We start from the raw sequence: 20,681 nt of genomic DNA, 5'->3' as shown, positions 1-20,681 counted from the left end.
AGCCTATCTTGGATAAACTGTTTAAATTGCCCATTTGCTTGGATCTCAGCATACAATATCTCACAATTGCTTTATCCCAACTATACTATGTACTTGTGGGATGTGAGGCAAATCACTTAACCTCTCTCTGAACCTCAGTTTTCACATCAGTGGATTGGGATAGAATGATCTCAATCTCATAGGCTGCAATTGGAGCTAATATCTAACACACAATACAGAAAATGTACTCAGAAGGATACTGGCAAATAATACATTTGCCTCTTTTCTCATTTATCACACACAAAAAAACAATAAATGTATAAAATATATGTGCACCCACATACACACACACATTCCAAGTTGCTTTTAGATCCTTGAATTTATAAGATAATGCTTGGTAATTATCATTATCTGTATTAATGTATATCACTTCAATACATCATTTCCAAATCATATTCAGATCCCTGTCAGGTAAGTGGGTAGGAATGAACAAATGAAGGGAATAGTTATTCCTTCTGGGCATAGTAGGGGAAGGAGACCTCAGATTTTCTTTGAATTCTAGAATGAAAAAAACACTAATTACAGGATTGCAAAAAATAAAAAATTGTATAAGTAGGCATTATCTTTAATGAATTAAATGCCTGAAAAATAAGTGCAGTATCCAGCTTTGATGCATTGACAAATGGTTTGAATAAGTACTGAGAAAAGTAAATGGAAGACAACCTAAAAAGAATGCAAGAACTCAAAGCCACAAACACCTGTTGACTACTCTGAGCATCTTCAGTGCTGATTGTGTCATTTGGTTTGGCACTCTTTGAATACATGGCACTGAAATTGTTTCCTGCCAAGTGATTTAGTTAAATGAGTGTACTGTGTTTTCTATCCCAATTAAAAGCAAAGGGTTGGTGGCATTTTAATATCCTTAAGGAACACTTCCTTTTTTACTTAAATACCTAAAATTGAGTCCTGTCTTTCTCTACTCAAAGAAAAAAAAAGGAAGAAAAAAAGAAGAAAACCTCAAATGCAATATCTTAGGCCAACACCTTCACTTCTTTTTTCCCTCTGACCACCTGCATGACCTATTTTCTTATTATTGACTACTTGTTACTCAGTTAAGGAGGATTGTTAGCAGTGCATCCCAGGAACACTTCGTTCTATTTAAAACAAAAGCCTACTGTTGAATTCAGTGTCGGAGCCAGGGTTTATAGCATTGAAGAATTGCCTTGATAAATGGCCCTGACATTACAGTTTCCATGACTCCATCTTCAATGTCATCACAACACTGCGTAAGTGTTAAAGTATGGCCATTGCTGCCTCCCCAAAACATATTAACTTGATGCTTACTCTATCTCTGAATCCCATAGGCACAATAAATGGAGAAAATAACACATTTACAAACTGATAAAACCGAGCAAAGCTAGTAAAATCAGACACTTTATAGCTTGGCTAATCGTGTCCTTTGAAGGGCATCAAATAACACATCATGTACTGCTCAGGGGGAAATCAAATTAGATGCAGCAGTGTCCCTTCAGAACTAACACATTTGAATAGACAGAACCTATTGTAACTAATCAACTTGTATTGTAGATGGTTTATCGTTAATACAATGGTTGTGTTAACTAAGTATTATGAAGTTTTGGTATGAAAAGGAAGAAAAATATTCCTTAAACTTCTGCTCAGTTTCCATTCTGAATGTTTCTTTGTTTTTTTCATTTTTTTGTTTTTATTTTTAATAAATGTGTGTCATAGTGTGGTATATATTCCTTGCAAATGATGTTCAAAAATCACTTAGTCTATAAAGAATTGACAGAGACTTAGTTTTCCGAGACACTTTTCCTTCCATTTACTCCTCTTCATATCCCTGACTCCAAATGATCACCCTATCATTGGCTTAGGAAAACATACAGGAATGTTTGGAACAAATAGAGTAAAGTTATCTTGCTCCAGCATTAGTTCTGTCTTAAAGTCTATGAAGGGAAAGCATTCTTTGTTCTTCTCCAAATTCTTGAATTCAGAGTCAATATTCTTTTAATTATGTGCATGTATTTTCCATCAAAGCTTTAAATTACATGGAAAAGAATTAAAATGCCTTTTTACAGAGAAGGTCATTAAGAACCCATAATACTAAAAGTTACTCCTGGAAAGTCAGGTCATTAGAGCACAGAAAGATCTGGGAGTAAAGATCTTAGAGACATTAACGTTCTAAGGCAGGGGACAACAATCTATGCCCTCTTAACCAAATCTGTCTCACATGCTTTTTTAAATAAAGTTTTATTGGATACAGCCACACTTAATTTTTTTAACGTTGTCTGTATAGGGCTGCTTTCACAGTAGTTATAACAGAGACTGTGTAGCCCACATAATCAAAAATATTTAGTCTACAGCCATGCCACCCTGAACAAGCCCAATCCTGTCTGATCTCGGAAGCTAAGCAGGGTTGGGCCTGGTTAGTACTTGGATGGGAGACCACCTTGGAAGACCAGGTTCTGTAGGTGTAAAAAATAAAAAATAAAGAATTGTAAGCTAACAAGATCCTTGCAATCTATGAGGTCAACCAATGGTTGCCTTGCCTAAAAAAATAAAAAACTTTAAAACATAAAAAATATTTAATATCTGACGAACTATAGAAAAAAAATGTACTGACCTCAATTTTAAGGGCATGTCTCTATAGACCTTATTAAAGGAAAAAGAATGAAAGAAGATGAAGAATAAGATTCTTAGAATAAGACCTATATATTTAAGTGAAATCAAATAAAATACTTGTCACAAAAAGTCTAGCAACCAATGAGTTGTATTGATATGAATAAATTGCTTAATAAATGAATGGAGATGGAGAGAATAGACAAATTTCTCTTCTTCAGAAGAATTCCAAATAGTTTATGTAGATACTCTGCCCTAAAAGAGGTGGGGCGCTTAATTTTCATTCCTCAAACATGAGCCATATATAGAGACTTCCTTCCAAAGAGTATAGCATTGGAAGGAGGGGGAAAAAAAAAGAGTAACTTTACAGTGAGAAACCTAATAAACACTGCTTAATCCAGGTAATGAAGGTCAATATAAACAGTGCCAAGTCTTGCTGATAGTATGTATCATTGATGTAATGTAAGCAAAATAACACTTACCTCTATGATCTTCCTCTCAAAAATACATAAGGCCAGTCTAATCATGAGAAAAACATCAAAGAAATCCCAACTATAGGACTAACTACAAAATACATGATCAATATGCCTCAAAACTGTCAAGATCATTAGAAACAAGAAAAGTCTCAGAAACTGTCACAGTCATGTGGAGCCAAAGGAGACATGACAGCTCATGAAATTTGGTACCCTGGATAGCATCCTGGAATAGAAAAAGGATGAACCATGAAATTAGGAAAATGGAATAAAGTATGGACTTTACTTAATAAATATGTCAATATTGATTTATTAATTGTAACATTCCATACCTATGTAAGATGCTACTAAGAGAGGAAACCGCATGTTACATATATGGGAAGTCCGTACTATCTTTGTAATTTTTCTATAAATCTAAACATTGCTAAAATTAAAAAGTTAATTTTTAAATCTCTGAGAACTATATTATTATAATATTTGATCATTTTCTAGATCTAAACCCACTAAAAACTCAAACCTCTCAAGCATAAGGAAGATTATAAAGAAAGTGCTAATTAGGAATAGCACACAATCTCATCACTGAATAATATGAAACTCCTTCATAAAAATTCTTAACTATTGTGAACACTGCAAACAAAAATTAATTGTATGTAGATTACTGTAATTTGTAAATCGTATGTAGATTACTGAACTCCAGAATAAATTTTAGTTTCTGTAGTACTATTCTGATATGTTTGTTCACCATACTAAGTAGCTGACAGCCTTCACTGACTTGGCCAAATACTTTCAATTATTTTCTAAGCACCAATCGCTATTAAAGACTTTTATCTTATTAAAAGAATAGAAAAAATGACTGAATATCCCCATTCATTCTTTCCCTTCCCCTCTCTTACCTGTACTTCATTTAGCCTCTACCCCTTTTCTTACCAATGTTATAGTTATAGCTGCAATGGCTCTAGTTGGGAGAGGAATAACATTATACCTGTATTCCATAGTATAGTTTCTTCTTTAGGAAGTCAGTAGAATATTGGAATCATGGAAATGCATATGCTAAGATTACAGAACTCATTAAAGTACATCATCTGTTATTCTGAGGCATCAGAAAGAATATGAGAGGAATTTGATTTGTTTTCGTACACTTTTCTGCTTTTAAGTTTACAAAGTGTATTCATGTTCATATTTCTGGCAGCTTATTTATTAGTTGTACACAGTCAATGTAGATCAGGCTTCAAGTTGTGCATCTATCATTTTTTTCTAGCTGTATGATCTTTTGAACATTTGTTTCAGTTTTCTCACCCTCAAAATGAGTATAAAGATATAAATGATATCATTATATCATTATGGTATTATGGATATATACTTTCTGATATCTAATAAGTGGCCAATAGAGCTGTAATTAATGATAATAATATATCTATTATATTCATTTTTGGGATAGCCAATTGTGATTCAAAACATTAAATGACTCTATATACCTATCCATTGGCAGTATTCATGTTGAACTATTGCCTTTGGAATATCTTCATTCATTTACTTACAGAAGAAATATTTATTTCTGACCTGTTATTAGCAACTATTACAGGTCTTGAAACAGATTCAAATATGAAGAGAGGGAACACTAAAAAGGAAAGATAAAATATAGAGAAAATATTTAGTCGTTTAGAAAGTGATATGTTTAAGAAGAGTGATGGAAAATGGGCAGCAAAGAAGAAATATTTTGGCATCAGAGTTACCAGTAAACTGAGCTGGCTCAACAAAAATAAAAATACACAAGACCAGTATAAAGAATATAGAATTTTTTATTGAAGACCTTGCATCTTTCTTATGTATTTCTTAGTGTTTAAAACAGTTTCTTACTTTAACCACTCTCCTACTATAGACAGAAAAAACTACATGTATACTTTAAGATTTCAGAGATGAAGTCATAGGAAATGGGATAGTCAGTAGAATGCATCTCTGTGCTAATAGAGATAGTGGTATTCTTTATCTCTTTTTCCTAGAAATGACATAATACCTTTTATTTCGGGTAATAGATGGCCTTCTTTGAATAATTTTGTTTATTGCTCTGAAACATTTTTCTGCCATAACCTTGTCTAGTTGTTAGATGGCAACATATAGTAAACATCTAAATTATTAAAAAACAAGAGTTGAGTATTATTATTTCAAAGGTAGTTGACCATTGGAGGGAAAAGGAGAGGAGGAAATAGTAAGCAGCCCCTTAAATGTATTTTAAAAATATGTTGTATGTGAAAAGACGCATATGAATTAATTTGCAGAGCCTGGTTCCTGCTGGATTCAGCAGCTCTGGAAAGCTATTAGGTCTAGATATGTTAGCAAAAAAATTTACAACTAAAGAAAAAATTCAAACGTTTATTTGTGTCACTCAACCATCATGGGTTATGTTACTAAAGATTTTGCCACTGCTAGCTATACCACTAACCACAAATCTGGTACATCACTATTTTTAGTTTGTGTGTAATTAGTAAGCAAGAGAATGTGGTCCAGAAAGAGAAATGATTTTTTTGGCATCAGTGATGCACTAATTTCACAAATTTGGAAGCATCATCCTTAATTTCTTACTCTAGAGTACAAGAAAAAGCTAGAGTCTTGTTTAGGGTGTAGGGAAATGCAGATTTCTCAAGAGAAGATTCTTGAAATAATTGTATTTCCTTTGAATAATTGGAATTTTCACTCCTCCAGAATAGAGTCCATCATTTTTATTGAAATCAACTAAAAACCAGAGGGAAAATGATCCATAAAATCCAAAGAGTTATTAATACTAATATCTTACATATCCTGCTAAGATGAATTAGGTTTATTTTTCACACAAACATGTAATGGCTCTTCTCCCCTTGTAACTAAGGTTCATTGTCATCTCATTTCTCTTAGCAACTCAGTGGACATTACTTGAGCTTAAATCAAGTCAATTAATCAGGATCTTCAGCTGTTAACAGAATGAAAGTTTTCTGCTTGCCAGAACACCTGTGCTCCTCAAATGGCCTTGGTGCTTAATTGTTTCCAGGTGCAGCACATGCTTGTTTTGGGCTGAGAACTGAATTTCTGCTGCCAGAGGACATGCTTTGGAAGTTGGAGTTAACTAAAAGAGAATTAACCCTCAGTTAGGAGAGAGATGCATGCCGCTGATCATTAAAATGGAAACTTGCAGAATATTCTTTGCTGTTCAATTAAAGAAATCCTTTTCTTCTTTAACTAACACATCCTATTCTTATAAACCTCAAAAATACATTTACATGTGTTGATGACAAATTTTGTGAAATACGCTCTAGATATTTGTTTAGCAACCCCTGTGTTTCAGGTACATGAAGTGAGCAAAGGAAAGATCCTTCATGAGGTTATATTCTACTAGGAGACATTGCTTTCTTTTCCTTCCTCCATTCCTTCCTTCACTGCTTGCTTCCTTCCTTCCTTCCTTCCTTCCTTCCTTCCTTCCTTCCTTCCTTCCTTCCTTCCTTCCTTCCTTCCTTCCTTCCTTCCTTCCTTCCTTCCTTCTCTCCCCATCTGCCTCTCTCCCTTCCACTCCCTCTCCCCTCTTTCCCTCTCTCTTCCTCTCCCTCTCCTTCTTCTCTTCCTTACTTTGGTAAGTCCTTAAGTAAGGCAAACATCTCTTTTACAGTCTGATTTCCATGAAGTAATCACACCTAGCTTTATGCCAACTTTGGAACTTGGAAATGAGTGCATAGTCAGTTTTGTCTTGCTCTGCAGTTTATCTTCAGTTCAGAGTACCAGAGAATAAGAAACTCTACCTTTGAACTTGGTCCCTCTCATATTATCTTACTGGTTTTACCAGAAATAATGCTCATACTCTGTTTTAATAGCCATCTTTATTTCCCAGTTGATTAGGGTATTGGAAGGAGAATGTATCATCATTAACTACTGTAACTCTCTTCCACTGTACTCCACTTTTTGTCTAGAAAATATTAGCCAAATTATATTTCTATTTTAAAGAGTCAAGATTCATATATCTTTCACCAATGAAGAATGGTTCCTGCTCAAAGCAACAGAACCATTAGAGAAATTTTGAGTTGTCTCCTTTATTTAAATTTTTGCCCTGCCAGGTGATATTGCTATATATATATATATATATATATATATATATATATATATATATATCTGAAGATAGGTAAAACAGGAAAAGAAAGTATCATAGATCTCAGCAATCATGGAAATCCAGATGTTCAACATTCATGAACACAATTACTGATAAAAAGATTCTGGTTCTTTGCTCATCTATTTCTCTTTTTTTTAATTTTTTGCCTAATGTGCCATTTAGCTTATTTATAGCTATGAAAAGATAGAAACCTGGAATTTTGTCTCTGATTAAGCCAGAAACGGACAATTACTTCCCCGTTGGTTAAAGATACTCATTTATGCTGTAATTGTTCTTTCCTTCTAGCTAGTTCTATGAAAAAGGATGTGAATTAGGATATGAAAAAGGATGATGGTTAGAACCTATGATTATCTCAACAATTCTTTTAAATACTTTTTTAAAAATGTTGTTGTTATTATCTTAAGTGACATGTCAAAGCTGACTCTATGAGTTACTTTCGAAAAGTCATGGAGCTGTTTCTGAGGCAAATTAGTTTCTGTTATTTTTCTGTTATTATTTTATATATTTTTTTCTTACTAGCATTTTTCTTACTAGTGTATTTTATTTGCTTTGAGTGTTCACTACATTTTCAAATCTGAAATATGTTTATATTGAACTTAAGCTGATTATTCCTTAGAGAGTTATCTAAGTCATTTATATCTCTTTTTCTGCCTCTATTTATGCCATTTCTTTATACTGGCACTGTCCAAATCTTGTTTCACAGAATACCAGTGTCTTATGGGATATTAACTGCTATTACTCCAAAAAGAAACTAATGCTTTACCAGAAATGATGTCCATTCTAGGTTTTAATAGATGTCTGATTTCTTTCCCAGTTGACTAGGCCATTGAAAGGACAATGAATGACACCAACACTGCTGGTTATATATTCAATATCCATCCTTGCTTCTATACTAAAGAACTTGATTTTCACCAGATGTCTGGTCTTATTTCCCATGTGTCAAACATATTTCGGGAGAAGCTTAGCTAAGATTAGTCTTATGCAGTTATGGTGGTCCCATTCTCATTGCTTAGTCATCATCATGTGATAAAATTCTTGCAGTGATGAATGAGGAGAATGTATTCTTGCCTCTAAGACACAGAGAAAAAGATAATCTCTTTCTGCCTTTGAACTTTGTCATATCTGAGTATCATTTTACATTTGTTGCAACTCTCTTTCAAACAAGTATACAAATTTTATGTATTAATATAGGTGACTCAAGGACTACTGGCTACAATGGGGAACAAAAGAATGGGATATAAGCTTACAAAAAAGTAAAAAAGATGGAACAAAAATTTTGGATGCTGATGAGAAAGATCCAGTAGAGAAGAAAATTAATGGTACAGAAGATAATTGAGGAAGATTGCTGAAGTGATATCCTTGAACAGGTAAGAAGGGCTAAGAGCTAGAGAACAAACAGATTTAGATAGGAGCACAGATAATCCATGTATGTTGTCAGGTAACAGAGAAGGATTTGTAGGTATGGATGAAGGTAGATGAGAACATACAGTGGCAGAAATCTTGAAAGCTGTCTTGCAATTGTTTCAATTTCTGAACTATTCTTATATTTTCATAATTTGTTCAAGGTCACACCACTAATAAAGAGAAGAAAAGGATTCAAACTCAGAAGTCTGTTCATATATTTTTCTATAAACCTCAAAGCCTAGTAGGCAGGTGTTACAATGTTGCCAAGATGAGATTAAAAAATACCTCCTTTCTTAACCTCGGAACCTCAGGTATTTCATGGTGCAAATGTGAACAAATCTAGGCATTTGATCATAATTGATCTAAAACAATTATAACAGCTCTCTTTCTCAGTTTCCCAGCATCACTTGAAGATATGGGTGGTCCAATTCTGGACAATGAAGTGTAAGTTTGTTATGGATGTCTCTGGAAAAGTATTTCTTTCCCAGTTAAAAAACAACAGTGTGGTTATTAGCACTATCTCTGTTTCATTTTCTCCCTTTATATCTGCATTGAAAACTTGTAATGGCTAGAACTGTAGCATCCACCTTACCCTCATTATATAAGAATCAAAAAAGAGAAAAGAAAAAGAAAAAGCTTGTACTTCAAGGTTGGTGAATTAGAAAGGAAGAGAGAGCCTAGATTCCTAAGGCATCCTAGGCCAGCTGAACTAGTTACAGACAAATAAATGTCAATTTGATTGTTAGTTAGTACTTGCTGCCTAATACAGTTCTAAATGATATGGGTAGAATTCCATCATTTTTTAACTTTCTGGAAAAAAATAAACCTAAAACTGTCAAGTTATAATATAATTTTCAAAATACAGATATTTATTTTCAAACTACTGATCTCATTCTGCTGTGTTATAAGAAATGCAAAATTAGTTGTAAATTTTTAAATCAAGATAGAAAATAAATTTTAGCACTAAATATTTAAGAAATGCTTGACCCTGGTCATTTAGAAATCTTATTCCTTTCATGTACTGCTGACACAGTATATTTTAAAATTCTTAAACAAAAGTGGCTTTATATTTGCTTGAATTAGGGGAAATTAGACATCAAATTAAAAGTAAAAAATCTCAAAATTAAGACATGTGTTTAAATAAAACTCATTTTTAATGGAAAATTTCCCTTAATACCACCTTACATAGGTCAATTGGCATGTCTGGAAAAAGTATTTCCAAGAATATTTTGATAGATTTTATGTTATGAAATTGAAACATAATTTAGAAAGTTGATTTTACTCTTCCTTAGCAGAGTGAAAAGAAGATTCTGATTGTTTTCTAATTGTGTCGATCCACTGAATTATCCAATTCAGAAGCTACTTTACTTACGATTTCTTGTTCTGAGTGATGATAAATAGCCAAATTGGTTCATTCACTCGAAGTTGAACTTATTGTTAGTTCAAGCCAAAATGATAGAATAGTCAAGTAACTCTGGGAAACATTAGATTAAACAATATTAAAGAATCTTATTTGTTTGGATAGTTAGTTTTAGTTTGTTTTCTGTTTTTTGTTTGTTTGTTTACTGCAGAACTTCACTAAGCCTTTGATATATTAAGGTAAATATTGAATTCTCTAAGTATAGAGTGGGCAGTGTTTTGTAAATTTATTTGATCATGGAAGCCTTATCTTAGAAGTTGTTCTTCCCATAGACAGGCCCCAAAACACACATAACATGAATTTTAAAATTCACAGAATTAACATTCTACCCCTAAAACATGAGGAAGAAAAAACATGGGTTTAAAACTGGTCTTCCACTGATAGCCATGTAGCTTTAGCAAAGTGACCTAACTTCTCTGAAGCCCTATTTCTTTGTCTTTAAATTGGGGAAAATCATTTAGATTATTTAGTAATATCTGCATAAGAATACTATTTGGACATCAGATGTTGAAATGTATTGAGTATCTGGAACATACTGAGTACTTAATCAATGATGATATTCAAAATGCTTGTTTTATTAGTACTATCTGCAAAGCTAATGGATATCATTAAAGTGCTATTTTTAACATTATTGCATATTTCATTTATCTGTGCTATCTCTGACCCTGAGGGGGCCATTAAATCACTCCTGCCATCTTTAATAAGTATTTTGCTAGAGTAGTGTATATTATAAATCAGAGATTTATTGAACTTGTGGCAGAATAGGAACACACAATGAACAAAGTTAAGAAGTTAATTTTTTTTCGGAATTACCCAATTGCTAAGAGAGGGAAATTCCTTGAATCTAAATACATGAAGATGTAAAGTCAAGTTACTGTTGTATTTGTTGGAAAATAGCACAATTTCTGAGAATGCTACTGGCTTTTCCCCACTATGATATCATAGGCACTTTTAGAACAGGCTCTGTTTTGAATATTATCTTCTCACTCCATTCCCTGGAGTGTTTGCATAGAGCAGGTGTTCAAGATAAATGTTCTGAAAGAATTAAAAGAAAGAGCATTAAATTCTAAGTAATGATTTTATCAACAATAAAACAGTTAAAACTATTCTATCCACTCATAGTGGTTTTATCTTGACAAATTGAGATAGAAATTATAAATGCAAAAATAAATTGGGGGAAAATGTTCAAAGCAAGTGTAGAAATTAAGGTAAAATTAGCATGTGTTTCAAGGTTTTGAAATTGTTACTTTATTAGTTATTATGTAATAAATTTTATAACTCTCAAGGACAAAGATGTTACAAAATCATAGTGTTGAATAATGCTGGATTCGGCCCTCAAACATAGATGTATAATCCAAAACAAATCCTTAAGCTTTTGTATGAATCAGGAAAAAGACAATTTTTGCAACTTCTTTCCTCTATCCTACATCATCTCTTGCTTTTGTTTAATTTCAAAGCATAAGTGAAGGAAAAGAAAAAAATGTGTTTTGTCCTCACTATTATGGACCCACTATAATGCTTTTAACTTGCCCCTCCTTCTAAATAGGACATTTGTATGTATGATATATAATCCTCTACTTGTCTAACTGTAGGTAGACAATGTGAATGTAATAGTGGCTTCATTACTCTTCCACACAGCTTAGTAAATGCATATTTGCTAAAGTGCAAAATTTGTACATATTTTTATTATGTATTAAAAGAGCTTGAGAATTACTGTTTTAGGCTTTCTTTAAATATTTGTTCCCCTTTAAAAACAGTTATTATTTGTCTTATATTTGGAAACTACTAAGAAGCAGGGATGAGAAAATATCATCAACCCCCACCTCCTACTTGTGTTTGAAGAATCAGAGAAAAGGGAACTTAATTAATGTCATGGAGTAAAATATAGAATATTCCCATCAAAATGAAATCAATCAAGTGCTACTATTTCCATTCACACAAATTATTAACAGAAATTCACTTTTCTAGTTATAGTGTTTTGGTCTGTGGTTAATGATAACTCATAAATAAACTGTAGTATAATTTAGAATCGGGCATTTTATTGGTTAGTAGCTAGTGTAATCAGTTTCCAAAATATATTTTCTTTCTATAACATAGTCTTTCTGTAACATATGAGGTGATACCAAATTTAAGAGAATTCAAAGAACCACTTAATTAGTGATAGCATATTTGAAAAATATAAATTAGTATCTCCCAAGTTTAATAGTTTACTTAATATATAGCTTCTATTTTGCAAGAACAAGAAAGTATTATTTTTACTTCCTCTAGGAAAAAAAAAGCATAATGGCTGAAATAATTTAGTTAGTAATAAAAAGTAATAAAAAGGAATGCATAAAAACTACATGAATAAAACTCAGAAACATTATGAAGGGAGAAAAAAATCAGGCATAAAAAGAGTACATATGATTCCATTCACATGAAATTCTAGAAATGGAAAAGCAATTTATCATAGTAGAAAAAATATCAGTGGTTTATTGGTATGATACAAGGGTGCAGATGCTGATTAAAAAAGGGCACAAATGAACTTTTAACAATGATGGAAATGCTCTCTATCTTGATTTTGTGGTATATTCACTGTGTATATTTTTCATGCGTGATTGAATATTATATTTAATTGGGTGATTTTATTGTTTGTAAATTATATCTCAGTAAGTTTAATTTTAAACAGAGGGAGTTTAATGTGAAGCATATATGTATTTGATTTGCATATTTAGCTATCGTCTCTGTTAACACATGAGAAACTTCAAACATTGGCTTTTCCTATAGAGTGTAACTGTTTTGAGAGGGTCATTTCATAGTATTCTTTAGTATACCTTTTCAATTTTGAATCAAGTAAATGTATTTATTTTTTTAAAATCACATTTTTAAAAATACCTATCTTTACCACTATCTTTTGTATGCCTTGATTTAAGTGGATGTTCTGTTTTATTGATTCTACTTTGTTTCAGGAATGGTGCTAAGTTCTGGGATGTAAGAAAAAAATAATTAATACAAAATTCAACAGAAAAAGATATTTTTAGAAAATCTTTTAACGTCATTGATACATTTGTCATCAATAATTGGAAACAAAGTAGAATCAATAAAACAGAACATCCACTTAAATCAAGGCATACAAAAGATAGTGGTAAAGATAGATATTTTTTCATAAATATTTTTAATAATATTAAAAAATATGTAGAAGTTCACAGAATTTCTGGGGGCTAATGAATTCATTTGCTCAGTTTGTGTCTCTGTATCACATTTTGGTAAAATTTCAGATATAATTTACAAACCACTCCTAAAATTTCAAACTTTTTCATTATTATTATATTTATTATGATGATCTTTGATGTCACCGTTGTGATTGTTCAGGGATGCCACGAATCATGTCCAAATAAGACAGCAAACTTAATTGATAAATGTATAAATGTTGTGTTTGTTCTGACTCCTCTACCTACCAGCCATTCCCTGTCTCTCTCCATCTCTCAGGCCTCCCTATGCCTTGAGACACAACAATATTGAAATTAGGCCAATTATAACTATAATGGCCTCTCAGTCTTCAAGTGAAAGGAGGAGTCGAACATCTTTCATTTTAAATCAAAAGCTAAAAATAATTAAGCTTAATGAGAAAGGCATGTCAAAAAGCCAAGATAGGCTAAAAGCTAGGCCACTTGTACCAAACAGTTAGCCAAGTTGTGAATGCAAAGGAAAAGTTCTTGAAGGAAATTAAAAGTACTTCTCCGATGAATACATAAATGGTAAGAAAGTGAAGCAACCTATTGCTGAGATGGAGAATTATTTAGTTGTCTGGATAAGATCAAACCACCCACAACATTCCCTTAAGCCAGTGGCTCATCAAGAGCAAGGCCCTGAGTTTCTTCTGTTCTATGGAGGCTGAGAGAGGTGAGGAATCTGCAGAAGAATTTGAAGCTAGCAGAGGTTGGTTCTTGAGGTTTAAGAAGAGAAGCCATACTTAAGAAAGTACAAGATGATACAGCAAGTATTGATGTAGAAGCTGCAACAAGTTATCCAGATTTAGCTAAGACAATTAATGAAGATAGCTACACTAAACAACAGATTTGCAATGCAGATAAATCACCTTATGTTGAAAGAAGCTGCCATTTAGGACTTTTATTAGTAAAGAGAGTCAATGCCTGGCTTCAAAGCTTCAAAGGGCAAGCTGACTCTCATTAGGGGCTAATGCAGCTGGTGACTTTAAGTTGAAGCCAATGCTTATTTCAAAAATACTAAGGCCCTTAAGAATTATACTAAATCTACTTTGCTTGTGCTCTACAAATGAAACAACAAAGCCTGGATGACAGAACATGTGTTTACAGCATGGTTTACTGAATATTTAAAGCCCACTGTCAGGACTTACTGCTCAAGGGTAGGGGAAATTACTTTTAAAATATCACCGCTCATTGACAATGTACCTGATCACCCAAGAGCTATGATGGAGATGTACTGTGAGATTAGTGTTGTTTTCATGCCTACTAACACAAGATACATTCTGCAGCCCATGGATCAAGGAGTAATTTTGACTTTCAGATATTATTATTTAAGGAATACATTTTGTAAGGCTACAGCTGCCATAGTTAGTGATTCCTCTGATGGGTCAGAGGAAAATAAATTGCAAATCTTCTGGATAGGATTCACCATTCTGGATGCCATTAAGAACATGTGTGATTTATGGGAAGAGGTCAGAATATCAACATTAACAGTTTAGAAGAAGTTGATTCCAACACTCATGGATAACTTTGAGAGGTTCAAGACTCCAGTGGAGGAAGTAACTGCAGAAGTGGTGGAAGTAAAAAGTACTAGAAACAGAAGTGAAGCCTAAAGATGTGACCGAATTACCGCAATCATGATAAAACTTTAACTGGTCAGGAGTTGCTTCTTATGGATGAGCAAAGCTAGTGGTTTCTTGAGATAGAATCTACTTCTGATGAAGATGCTGTGAAGATTGTTAAAATGACAACAAAAGATTTAGAGTATTAGGTAAACTTAGTTGATAAAGCAGTGGCAGGGGTTGAGAGAACTGACTTCAATTTTGAAAGACATTCTGTGAATTACATGCTGTCAAACAGCATTGCATGCTACAGAGAAATCTTTGGTGAAAGGTCAGTCGATGCAGCCAGCTTCTTGTCTTATTTTCAGAAATTGCCACAGCCACCTCAACTTTAATTAATCATTATCCTGACCAGTCAGCAGCCATCAACGTTGAGGCAAGACCCTTCATCAGCAAAAAAGATTACAATTCAATGCAGACTCAGATGATGATTAGCATTCTTTAGCTATAAAATATTTTTAAATTCAGGTGTGTACATTGTTCTTTTAGATATAATACTATTGCAAACTTAGTAGATTACAGTATAGTGTAAACATAGTTTTTATATGCACCGGAAAACCAAAAAAATTGTCTGACTTGCCTTATTGAAATATTGCTTTATGGAGGTGGTCTGGAACCAAACCTGCAATATCTCCAAGGTATGCCTGTAGTAGTTCTGAAGTGATATTTCCAGTTTAGTTTCTTGGTGTCCTAAATAAAAGAAAAAAATTCTAACACCGTGGAAGTATATTAAATGTTAAAAGTACGTGTATGGAATTAACTACATAAATTATAAAAGAGTCCTAATTGGTATGTGTGTAAATATAAAAACACAAATTTTCAATCATTGTTTTTGTTTGGTTTACTTTTCCATAGAACTTAATATATTATTAGATATTGATAGCATTCAACATTTAACTGATTTATGAATTTAAAATATTTTCAAAGAACTTTTATGCCTTACAAGAAAAATAACCTTGGTATATTTCTATATTGGAATTTTTGACATCTATGCGGCATGTTCTCAATGAAGATCTACTCTTCTCTGGTCTAAAGAAAAACAGTTTCTTGAAGTAAAAACATGTAAGTTGTAATCTCTGCTTTGCCAATTGATTCCGTGTGAACTGGAAGAAGTCATTAACATCATTGTCCTCAATGGATCACTACTAAAATAATTCTAATAATATTAGAAAGAAATTACATAGCATATTTTAAATACTGTCATAAACTACACCACTTGCAGGTGAATAACATTCATCATTTTCTTTAAAATTAAAAGAAGTGCACCCTGGAGATGTCCTGCTTTTTTTGTGATCTCATACTAAGCATTGCTTAGATATCTAAATTCCATTGTTCAGAGAGTATGTCCTATTCTTTGGCTTCTTTTTTGTTAATAAAGAAACTATTTTTAAAAACAAATGTGCAGTTTAATGTACAAGGAAAGCATATCTCGATAGTGTTTGTGGTTTTGTCCTTTCCTGTCATCAGAATATGTGAGCCATTGAGTTCTATAACTGTTGATTTTCCCAATTCCCCAAGGCGGTTCAATTTTCACAAAGAAGGAGAAGTTTTCTACCTAGTGAGATTATTAATTTGGATGCAGGGCTTCTCTGGGCTTAGTGGGAATGCACATTTAATATGGTAAATGTTATTATCCTTGCTATTTCATTAAAACGAGCTATTACAAAGTCTTTGAGTTGTGTTATAGCCAGATATTCCCTAATAAATAGATATGTATAGAACTTTTTCATCTCCACATTTGTTATCTGAGTAATTTTTTCCATAATACTAAAACGATTTATCTGCCTCATATACATACGTATGTATAATAGTGTCTTTAACTTTCAATTTTATTCAAAATTATATACAGAGAATTATTTATTTGCTAAGAAATGATTTATAATAATAAAAAAATTACCTACAGTTTTCAAATGCAGTAACAAAAGAGCTTAGCAAATGGGGTCTGAAATTAAGCTACCTGGGTTAGATCCTCTTACTACACAATGTGGATGATGTTGGACATTATTTAACTTCTTTTAACTCGGTTCCTTTATCTGTAAAATAAGCATAATGATAATACTTATGTCTTAGTGTTGTAGAAAGATTAAATGATATAGTAGATATGGAGCACCTCATGGTACCAAATACACACTGGTCTCTGGATAAATATTAAATATCATTATTATGGAAATCTTTGCTGCTTCAAATAGCTATGTGCCCAGATATACACATGTGCACATGGACACATGGGTAATTTTATCATCCACATTTATCCTTTGACCTATGAAGTTGTTACTGTGCAACCCAGATCTTATTTAGTGGTTGGAAGAAAATTTTTCCAGAGACTTCATCAAATTACTTGTTCAAGAACTTGTTTAGAGCTTTCTTCATGGAATTGCTGCCAGGTATAGGTTACGAATGCACAGCAGAAAGAATTAAATATTATAGTCTAGAGAACGGACTTAGCATACCTGAAGTGTAGTACACTCTTAATGGTGAATTGGAATTAGGTTTATTTAGGAGCGTGGTGTCTGTGAAGTTAAAAACCTTTGCTTAATGTTCTCTTTAAGAAGAAGTAACTTTACATTTTCTGCTACTTCAGAGCTGTTGAGTGCTATACAGAAAAAGGAATAAAGTTTTAAAGTGAAGAGTAGAAGGAATCAAGTACTTCTCCTTTATGGGAAGTTCTCTAACTAGTAATGTTAAGTTTAGAAAGGAGAAGTCTGAAATCCAAAGTAGAGGAGATGTCATTTTCAAATAAAATTGAATGTTTATTAAAATTAAATGTGAGTATAATATGTGCATAATTATTTTCATGTAATATACTTTGTTGAATAAATGAAATATTTAATCAGCAATAAAAAGGTTTTAATATTCATAGACAAAACTTTAAAATTCTTAAATTTGTTTTTATCAGTCTTCGTACCTTTTTCTACTCTTTTCAAATTCAAGTTCACCAAGTCAAGTTCTAATATAAATTTTAATGCACTATCTTTATAAAATAAATCAAGAGCCAAGTTTAGGAAAAAAACTAAATTTTGGATAATAATTAATACAACATAAAAATTTTGGAGCCCAAGAATCTCAAGCCTTGCTGCTTCCTCAGGAATATTTGGATTATTAAAAATAAAATAAAATTCACAAAATTTTCTTCTTATGCTATCCATCAACATTTTTTTTCATAATTTGTACCTAAGTTTCTTGAATTGTATCTAACTTTATAGTTTCTTTAGCACATATATTTGGAAAGTACTTGACCCATCTTGAACCAAGTCATAGTAAGTTAATCAGTAGAATTTTCACAAGCCACGCATTGTGAAGAGTTTATCTTTAAAAGTTTGACTAGATTTGAATGACTCGAATATAATAATTTATGATCAGAGCTTCTTCAAATAGCTCCTTTTTCTCAATGTCAGTTAATTTGGCAGGAAATAACAGCTCCTTTGGTTTAGGGATTTGAAACTCCATTGATATTCATAGGGATTTCTTTTACTAAATAATAATTCCAATCTGGGGTGTGTGTGTGTGTGTGTGTGTTTTCAATGTCCTGTGTTATTACAAGGTCAGTTGTTCATTCTGACTTATAAGGATTCCATTTGATTTCTGTAACTTCTCATTGGCTTAGTTTGTGTATTATTTCCTTTGTTATGGAACAGAAAATATACAGAATTGTTTTAATACTCTTTTATTCATTAGTAATCAACTGTATACCATTTTGAAAAGTATAGGACTTTATTTTGGCACTCAGTTAAATTTTTCACAAAATTGATTCATTTGGCACTTCCTTTCTAGCATAGGTAGGGTAAGGACAAAGCAGCCTTTATTCTAGGGAAAGACTCTTTTGAAGATCCTGAGTATCCTGAGGAGTAGGAGGTCTTTCCAAGCTGGTACTGTGGGCTCTGGGAATTGTTTGATTTATTTTTTTCTTTGGTTCTTTCCTTAAGCCTTGTGGAGTTTCATTCCACATATGTAGAAATTGAGTACAACCAAAGACTCAAGGAAACTGTTCATCATCTCTCAGAAGCCCTCTCTCTGTGCAGCTTTCCCCACCTCGCCATGCAACTCTGCCCTGCAAATTCTAGCCACTTCAGTTTCCTTGAATTCTGATTGTAGCCTTCTTATTTCAGCAAAAGGAGTCAAGGAGTTTGAGTTCATTTCCTACACTGAGACCTGGAGACTATACCATAGCAGTAAGATGGCACAAGTGCCAGGCTCATCTCATTTGTTTGTCTTCTCTTAGGAGATGCAATCTGTACTACCTGTTATGCAACATTTGAAAACCATTGTTTCTTTTTTTTCCTGTTCCCCCGCCCCCCACCCAGTTACTTAAAGCAGGACAACCACTCCTTTGACAGGTATTTCTTCATGCGCCAAAACTGAAATCACACTGACAGTTTCTTATGGAATTAAACACAAGCTTAACATATGAAATAGCAATACCACTCCTAGATATTTATCAAAAATAAATGAAATCATATGTTCAAAAACAAACATTCATAGCAGCTTTATTTCTAATAGATATATTTTAGATAACTCAAAAGCCCAACAAACTTGAGTGGATTAACACTTTTTCATATATTCCCATAATGGACTGTGACAGAAATATAAGAACACACCTCTGATAGACATTACATGGATGAATTTCAAAAACATTTTGCTGGGGAAAAAAAAAAAAAAGCCATACCAAAAAAGAGTACATACTCTATGACTTCACTCATGTGAAATTCTAGAATAAGCAAAACTAACATTTAGTGATAAAACTCAGATTGGTTATTGCCTAGAGTGTGGGGTGGGGAAATTGAACACTAAGCCATGAGGGATCTTTTTAGAGTGATGGACAACTTTCTTATCTTGATTCATACAGTGACACCACACACACACACACACACACACACTCTCTGTAAATTAAACTAAAATACATTTAGAAAAATAAAAGTCTAGACCCAACTAGTAGCAATGGAGATGGACTGATGAATATGAATTTGGAAAAATTTAGATGGTAAAAATAGACAGGATTTAGTGATAGAAATGGCTGTGAAAGAGGAAGTATAGGAAGTTTCGAAGAGTGACTCAGGTGTTTTGCTTGTGTTGGAGTACATTAAATGACAATAAAAGTTAACAGATTTGCAGCATGGTATTGATAACCATGGATCTAAAACGGATAAAAAAGAATTTAAAATAAGGAAAGTTTATGGTATGGTTAACAAGATTATTCTTTCAGAAAGCAAAAAATATTAAAGGTTAATGAGGACGACTTGTGTTGGACACAGCATGGTTGCTCCTTACACTGTGAAATATACTAAATTTTATGTCCTATCCATGTGTAAAGACTCTCTTTGAGGTTATTTTGACATCATACAGAGTATTTTTTTGTGTGCTTATTGAGAATTAGTATGTTTTTCTTTGGAGAAATGTCTGTGCAGGTCCTTTGTTCATTAAAAATTCTTTTTGTCTTTTTGTTGAGGGCCTATATACTTTTGATTTATGCATTTGTCAGTATATATTATAATTCATTGAAAAGTTAATCTTTTAAAGGCAGAATAATACCTGATTTTGAGACTGTCAAAAGTGCAGAAAGAAAAAATTATTTCAGATATTATAGTGAACAAAGAAGACTGAGCACTATCTTTTTTCCTTTGGAAATGAGTGCCTGTGATTTTGAAAAATATCCTCATATTATAAACTTGAATTTTTGCTAACAGAGTCAATAATAATCTACCTTTCACTTTGACATTGAAAGTGTTGCTCATACTAAATTTAGATAATTTGATATTCTGTTGAAACTTTTTTATCCATTTTTTCACTTAATTTTGAGGACAGCCATTGTCA

At 32.6% G+C, this 20,681-nt stretch overlaps 1 pseudogene; it reads left to right on the top strand.

Moving 5' to 3' along the window:
* Positions 1-2,355: 2,355 nt before the first annotated feature.
* Positions 2,356-2,474, top strand: LOC111729800 (annotated as a pseudogene).
* Positions 2,475-20,681: the final 18,207 nt, after the last annotated feature.

The sequence above is a fragment of the Pteropus vampyrus genome, unplaced genomic scaffold (genome assembly GCF_000151845.1).
Source record: "Pteropus vampyrus isolate Shadow unplaced genomic scaffold, Pvam_2.0 Scaffold281, whole genome shotgun sequence".
Lineage (NCBI taxonomy): Eukaryota > Metazoa > Chordata > Mammalia > Chiroptera > Pteropodidae > Pteropus > Pteropus vampyrus.
The sequence above is the reverse complement of the archived record's forward strand: the minus strand, read 5'-3'. Positions and strand labels throughout refer to the sequence as shown.